The following is a 7,982-nucleotide window of genomic DNA, read 5'->3' as shown; positions in this document are numbered from 1 at the left end:
TGTGACTGTATATGGGATAGATCTTCAGGTAGGGCAGTCTCTGGATGGCCTTTCCTTCAGTCTCTGCTCCACACTTTGTCTCTATATTTGCTCTTGTGAATATTTTGTTACTCCAAGAAGGACCGAAGTACCCATACTTTGGTCTTTCTTCTTCTTGAGCTTCATGTGGTCTGTCAATTGTATCTTGGGTATTCTGAGCACTTGGTCTAATATCCACATATCAGTGAGTGCAGAGCTCTCAGGGTCTAAACAACCAACCAAAGAGTACACTTGGAGGGGCCCATGGCTCCAGCCTTTTTTGTAGCAGAGGATGGCTTTGTCAGGCAACAATGAAAGAAGAGTTTTTTTACACCAGTGTAGAGAAATGCAAGGTCAGAGAGGCATCAGTGAGTGGGTGGGTGGGGGTACACCCTCATAGAAGCAGGAGTAGGGGGGATGGGATAGGGGGTTTCTGCAGGGGAAATCAGAAAGAAATGAAATGTAAATAAATAAAATATTCAATTTAAAAAAAGAAAAAGAAAGAAAAAGCAATTCTCAATTTCATATGGAAAACAAAACAAACCAAAACAAAAATCCAGGAGAGCGAATCCAATTCTCAATAATAAAAGAACTGTGGGAATCACCATCCCTGACCTAAAGCTGTACTACAAAGCAATAGTGATAAAAAAAAAAGAAAAGAAAAGAAAACACAAGTTATAGTTACAGACATAGACAGATTGATCAACAGAATAGAATCGAAGAACCAGAAGTAAACCCATACAACTATGGACACTTGATCTTTGAAACAAGAGCAAAAAACATACAATAGAAAGAATGTATCTTCAATAAATGGTGCTGGTCTAAACTGATGGTCTGTATGTAGGAGATTGAAAAGTAGATCTGTATTTATTATATTGCACAAAGCTTAGGTCCAAGTAGATCAAGGATCTCAACATAAAACCAGTTACATTGAATCTAATAAAAGAGAAATTGAGAAAAAGCCAGGAACTTATTGGCACATGGGAAACCTTCCTGAAGAGAACACCAAAGGCTCAGACATTAGGATCAACAATTAATTTGTGGGACATCATGAAATTGAAAAGCTTCTGTAAGCCAAAACACACCATCAATATGACATATCAGTCACCTGTGGATTAGAATAGTTCTTATCAATGTGAGTCACAGATAATACTGCATCTTTCCCCAAAGCCAGATATAACAACGAAGTCTATAACTTTGAATTTCTTCCCCTTTTATATGTTAGAACTGGTTATTAACAAATTACCTGACTGACTTTGCTTAATTATAGGGAAAAAAAGAAAACCCTATTTCTGTTAAAAAAAAATGCTGCACAGGTTTGAAATTAACATCCTATGTGAAGGGTCAAAGAGAGCCTGAGCAGAGTGTTCTTTGTGTTTTGTAGCCTGGTCTGACACTATTCGACCATACCTTCTCAGTAATGCTAAATAGTTGTCTATGAGTCTTAAAACAAAAATAAACAATATATCCTGAATCTTTTGATTTTAATCTAAGAATCATTAGAGAAAGACCAATTCCACACTATTTGAGCCAGATTTGAAGCAAGCTTTAATTAAATACTGGTTATGGGGATAGGTAAGGATCATTCCAGAATTCTCTGGAAATTATTATGACTCACATTTTTCAGAGGTTTAAAAAGGCAAAGGTCTCTGTATTCTCATCAGGTCCAATTAGGAGCAAGTATGCACTTTGACTGAAATTGCTCCCTGTGTATCTCCTGAACACATCCAATCAAGGAATCCAGTGCAGGTGAGTAATACAAACTTGTTTAAGGGAGGAAAACATGCAGTCTATTATCAACGCTGGGAACCTCTTGCTCTCATAGTCCCCAAAATTCGAGGAAATTTTGTTCTTGAGATAGTGGAGCTTATAAGAAAAGTTTCAAAATTACAGTTGGGTCTTTTATTTGAATGCTCCCATTTAAATAAAACAATTACTAAATATATACAAAAGCTTTTCATTGCTGTTTTCTTTCCTATAGTGAGAGGAGAATCATCCCTTTCGACTACTATCTACTTTTGTTATCTTGAATATTTGCTTGAATATTTGTTTAGTATTCAGCATTTAAACACTTACTATAGCACATTAAACCTTTTATTATTTATTTACCTCGTAGTGAGGCACTCATATATATTTTTTAATTTGATGTTTGAGTGTGTAAACGGGTCAATTTCATTAGAGCATATTCATGAGTTGGTCTTATTTATTCATTTTCCAATCTTGTCCTAATTCTTAGACTTTGTTAATAACATGGCAAAAAACTTTAACATCAAAGTACATATGTGATAAGATATAGAATCTTTGAATGCAGTCTCTGAAGTGGTACAATAGTGTCATATAATTTGTTTTTAGGGTTTAGATAAACTTCATACTGATATCATTTTTGTTTCAACATTTTAACTTCATTCTAACCCAGTGGTTTTTAACATTCCTAACAGTTCTTCATATTTTGGAGACCTCCACCCATAATTTTTTGTTACTACTTCATAACTTCAGTTTGCTTCTGATTTCAACTGTAATGTAAATATTTTTTTGCTGAAGATGGTTTGCCAAATGGTTTTCTTTTTATTTTATGTTGTAATTTGATTTTTTATTAGTTATTTTGTTTATTGTCATTTCAAATATGATCCTCCTTTCTGGATTCCTGTCCCCAAACCCCCTATCTCATCCTCCCTCTATCCTGCTTCTATGAGGGTGCTCCCCCACTTACCCACCCACTCCTGCCTCAACACTCTAGCATTCCCCTACACTGGGACATTGAGCTTCTACAGAACCAAGGGTCTCCCATACTATTGGTGCCAGATAAGGCAATTCTCCGCTACATATGCAACTGGAGCCATGGGTCTCTCCATGTGAACTTTTTGGTTGGTGGTTTGTCCCTGAGAGCTCTGGGGGATATGGTTGGTTGATATTATAGCTCTTCCTATGGGGTTGCAAGACCCTTCAGTTCCTTCAATCCTTCCCCTAACTCCACCATTAGGGTCCTTCTGCTCAGTCTGATGGTTTGCTATGTGCATCTGCATTGGTGTTTGCCAGGCTCTCAGGAGACAGCTTTATCAGGTTCCTGTCAGTAACTGCTTCTTGGCATCAGCAATAGTGTCTGGGTTTGGTGTCTGCAGAGGATATGGATCCCTAGGTGGGGCAATATGTGGCTGGCCTTTCTTGCAGTCTCTGCTCCACTCTTTGGCCCTAAGAGCCTCTTGCTTTCATGGTATTTGGGACTTTCTAGTGGCTTCTCTCAGTTTCCCATCCTCCACTGCTACACACCACTGTTCAGTTTCCTGACCCTCTGTACTTCTCCCCAGTCTCCTCCCACACATGATCTTGCTTCCCTTCTTCCCTCTGCCTCCTCTGTCTCTCCCAGCTCCCTCCCTCCCTTTTTGTTCAACCTTCTAAGTAGGACCCAAGAATCCACACTTTTGGTCTTCTTCTTGAGCTTCAATTGTTCTGTGAGTTGTATTGTGGATATTTTGAGTTTTTATTTTTTTCTTCTAATATCCACTTATCACTGAGTACATCAACCCATAGGTTGATAACCACTCTTTTAGCCAGAAATGACTGTTTCCCCTTCCCCACTTGTTCACCTGCCTTTGTTGTTTGTTTTCTTAGGGCATTCTGTATAGGGTTTCAGGAAATCTTATGTTTTGTCCCATTCATTGAATGAAAGGATTTCCCTGTTCTGTACGTATTGGTAGCTCTTTATATCCTAGTTATCACACATCTAGCTGGCATATAGTGGATGAGGACTGTTGTCCATGCTGCAGCCTATCTATACACTTTAGCACAGCTTTACTTTGCTCTGTGGAATCATACAAGTTTCACAGGAGCCTGTTCAATTCTCAGACTTCACTTTTTATGCTCTTGGGGTTCTTTTCAGATTGTCTTTGGCTTTCTCTTAATCTTGAGAACTCCATGCTTTCCATTGGCCTCTTCTAACTTATATTAAGTTCCTTAGTACACCTAGAATTTTAGAAAGGATGAGAGAGTTATAGATTGAATTTCATTCCTCCCCTTGTGGATTACTATTTAAACAAAACTTTCCTTGCACAGGTTGGCTTTTCTCAACCAATCCATTCTTTTGTGACATTTGTCAAAACATAGTTACCTAGAGCTGTGTGCATATATATTTGAGTCCTGCTCTATTGCATTAGCATAAATATTTTCTGAATTATGTTTTTGGTGTCACTTAGGATGCCCTATTGAAGTTTAAAATCAGCCCTAGTGAGGTTTAAAATCAGATATTGTGACTCCTCTAACATTATACTTCGTAATCAATATTGCGTTTGCTATTCAGAGTCATTCTGTGTTTCCATACAAAATGTATTTTGAGATTGATTTCTGCTTTTTTTGTGAGGGATGTCATTGAACTTTTAATGGGAATTAGATATAATATGTACACAGTGGTTTTTTGTTTTATTTTTCTTATTAGAAATAACTTTTTATAGCATTAATTATACTAATCAATGTACACAGGTTTTCCATCTTTTATTATCCTGTTTAATTTCTTTTTCAATTGTATGAAAAAAATTAAAAGATTATGTTACTATTATTTTGAATGCAGACACATGAGAGAGAACTTGTGGAGGCGACATGAAGGTGTCACTTTCCATGGATGTGAAGAACAAAGTGTTTGTGAGCCTGTTGATATAGGTACTGGGAACTAAGTTCCTGTCCTCTGAAAAATCAGCAAGCCCCGGTAGATGTAGAGACACCTTTCTATCCCCTGAAACATTTTTTAGATTATTTACACTTGCCAAATGATGTTAAAAATTGAAATTTTCATTTACCGTGTGCCCTCCTGTGATATAAAACACGCATGACACTTAATTGGGGCTTCAAAGCTCATACATTTTTGAGCTTTAAAAAATCACAATTATTGTATTTGAATTATTTTTTTTTTTGGAAAACAAAACACAGTAGACATGCTAATGGCTAAAATACAACAAAAAGATCCATGACAGAACAACACACAAAAAGGAGAAAAATTTTACAGCCCAGAAGAAAAGTACAATTTGCATTTACCCTGTCATCCCAAGCATGATACTAATGGAATTATTCCAATTAGTCCTACCATTGCTTCTGTGATGAAAATTAGTGACAATGACTAAATGCTTGACATGAGCTGTGTACACTGCCAAGACTTAATAGATGCAGCTCATTTGTTTATCCAACAATCCTTAGAAACTTCTTTGGTAAAATGAAGAGAATTAGACTTGGTAAATAAGTTGATCTAAATGATTAAAGTTAAGAAAGGCAAGATAAGAAATAAGATTAAAAAAACACAGGCTGCAATTGTTCCACCTCTTCCTACATAACCACTTCTCCCTTTTCCTTTTCTCTGTGACATTGCTTTTTCTCTATACACCACTATGCATGCTTAGAGCTGAGTATGCTAGCGATATTTTGCTGACAGGACCCTGATATAGCTATCACTTGTGAGGCTATGCCAGTTCCTGGAAAATACAAAAGTCATCTATTGGATGGAACACAGGACCCCCAATGAAGGAGCTAGAAAAGGACCCAAGGAGCTGAAGGGGTCTTCAACCCTATAGGAGGAACAAAAATATGAACTAACCAGTACCCCAGAGCTTGTGTCTCTAGTTGCATAAGTAGCAGAGGATGGCCTAGTCAGCCATCAATGGCAGGAGAGGCCACTGCTCTTGCAAAGATTATATGCCCCAGTACAGGGGCCAGGAAGCAGGAGTAAGTGGGTTGGGGAGTAGGGTGGGAGGAGTATATAGGGGATTTCGGGATAGCATTTGAAATGTAAATGAAGAAAATATCTAATAAAATTTTGAAAAAAAAAAAGCTGAGTAGATGGTGGGGAAGGAAGGAAAGATAATGATGAATTTGTTGGCTGAATTGTAGTTAAAGGGTTAAGACATTATTTAAGATGCTCGAGGCAAGATCTGAGAGACATGAATCCCAGTAAAATTCACACTTTCTATAATCTATGTCCCATCACCTGTAAAATGAGCTTTAAAAGCATTAATTACATTTTATGACCATTTAAAAAATCATACCATTGGTGAATTAACTAATCAGCTCCATAGCACAGCATCCAATAAGTAGGAACAATTTAATCATTGTTAGCTTCTATTGTTATTATCATTATTATTAGTTGTTAATAATAATAATAATAATAATAATAATAAGTCAAAGTACACTGAGAGTACTTGGCTTCCACCTTTTATTAGATAGCCCTTCAATTAAATCTGGGCTAGTTGCTTTAAAGATGAATATATATGGGAGTAAAATATATCATTGCCACCTCAGAAAATTAAAATTTGTTGTAAAAACATTCTTGATTATTTTTTCATTTTTGTTCATTTAGTTTTGGTATTTTGTTTGTTTCTTTGTTTGTTTTGATTTGATTATTTGAAATTTGTTTTGTTTTTACAGTTGTCTTTTTCAGAAAAGGTTCAAAGTCTTTTATTACCTACTATAGACTTATTCATATAAACATGGGATATTTAAATAAGTATTGAATGGGGGCGACTGGCTCAGACCTCTTTGATAGCCAATTGGGTATGTTAAACATTATTGCAGTCCCAGTAGTATCTGATATAAAGTAGGTACTCTTGTTGACATTCAATGAATGAACATATTCAATCTCTCCCAAAAGCATATTAAACAGTGAATAGCATATGTCCTGCAGTTAATGAAATAACTTATTTGAGAATTCCCCTTTCAATACAGTTGCAATTAAGAATACAGATTTTATTCTAAACTTTTTCATTAGATATGGCATTTCAAATATTTCTATTTCAGTATAGAAGAAGCAAAATTGTAACCAGAAAATGCCTTCTCTATCTCTATCTCTCTAGCTCCTATAGTTTATCCTAGAAAACTTACCGAGAAGACTTATGCTAAAAGACTTAAGTACAGTAAAGAAAACAGAGTAATCCCTATATTGACTGATTAATTTTTCTCTTTGTTTGTGCAATTATTTTATCTAGAGAGACTGATTATATATTTCATAATATATAACCCATCTGGGAAAACTAATTTTTTAATTAACTTTTGGTATCATCTTGAATACATGGTATAATTTTGAAATCAGCATCTTTTCTGATTACACAGAAAAATTAGGATCCACGAAAGAGAGGAGAGGATGAATAAAAAAATGTCATTTTTTTCCCAGAATGACAACCTGGTGCAAAATCAAAATCAGTATCTCATGAAATACTCATCCTCTCCCAGGCTTTAAACACAACTCAAACATAGCCAAAATATACTTACTTTTTATGATAAAAGGATATATGTATTTATAATAGTTTCTGCCTTTCATGCCTAGCAGCTGGGGGAATTTGCCACTAATCACTTTTTTTAATTTGCTTATATCATTTGCCTTTCTTCTCAAATGAGATTTAAAATAAAAACATTTGGCAATCCACAGTAGCACCATCAAGCTACAGCTTCATGTTGTTTCAACTACAGCTTGATAATTTACAGACTCAATGGGCTGAATGCATCTTGGCAAGGTTATTAAACTCAGTGGTTCTCAGAACTGGCTGAATATCAACATATAATGGAGATCTATAAAAATACAGATTCCTGGGCAAAAAGTTTTGCTGATACAAAGGTTAGGGTCCAGATAAGTGGTGTCTAGAAGACTTGATCTTAACAAAGCCTACCAAAGGACTCCTAGTATTGGGTAAGTTTGGAAATCATTGTGTTAATTTGGATACCCTCCTAGGCCAAAATATTGTAAGCAGTTTGCTTCTATATATATTGCTATATAATAAACTGCCTACAAATATTTCAGTAAAGCACAGAAGGCATTTCATCTGAATGCTTGTTTTATCTTTTTGTTCATTAATTTATTTAAGGGAAGAATATCATATAGCCTAATGATTCCCACTTAAATTCTCAGACTTCTTATAGGTAAGTAAGTGGCCAGAATATATTGTGATCAATTTTGAACACAAGAGGCTAGAAAAGGTTTTTTGTTTGTTTGTTTG

This window comes from Mus caroli, unplaced genomic scaffold (genome assembly GCF_978045245.1).
Source record: "Mus caroli unplaced genomic scaffold, Mus_caroli_1 scaffold_6, whole genome shotgun sequence".
Taxonomy (NCBI): domain Eukaryota; kingdom Metazoa; phylum Chordata; class Mammalia; order Rodentia; family Muridae; genus Mus; species Mus caroli.
This window is presented reverse-complemented; position numbering follows the sequence as displayed.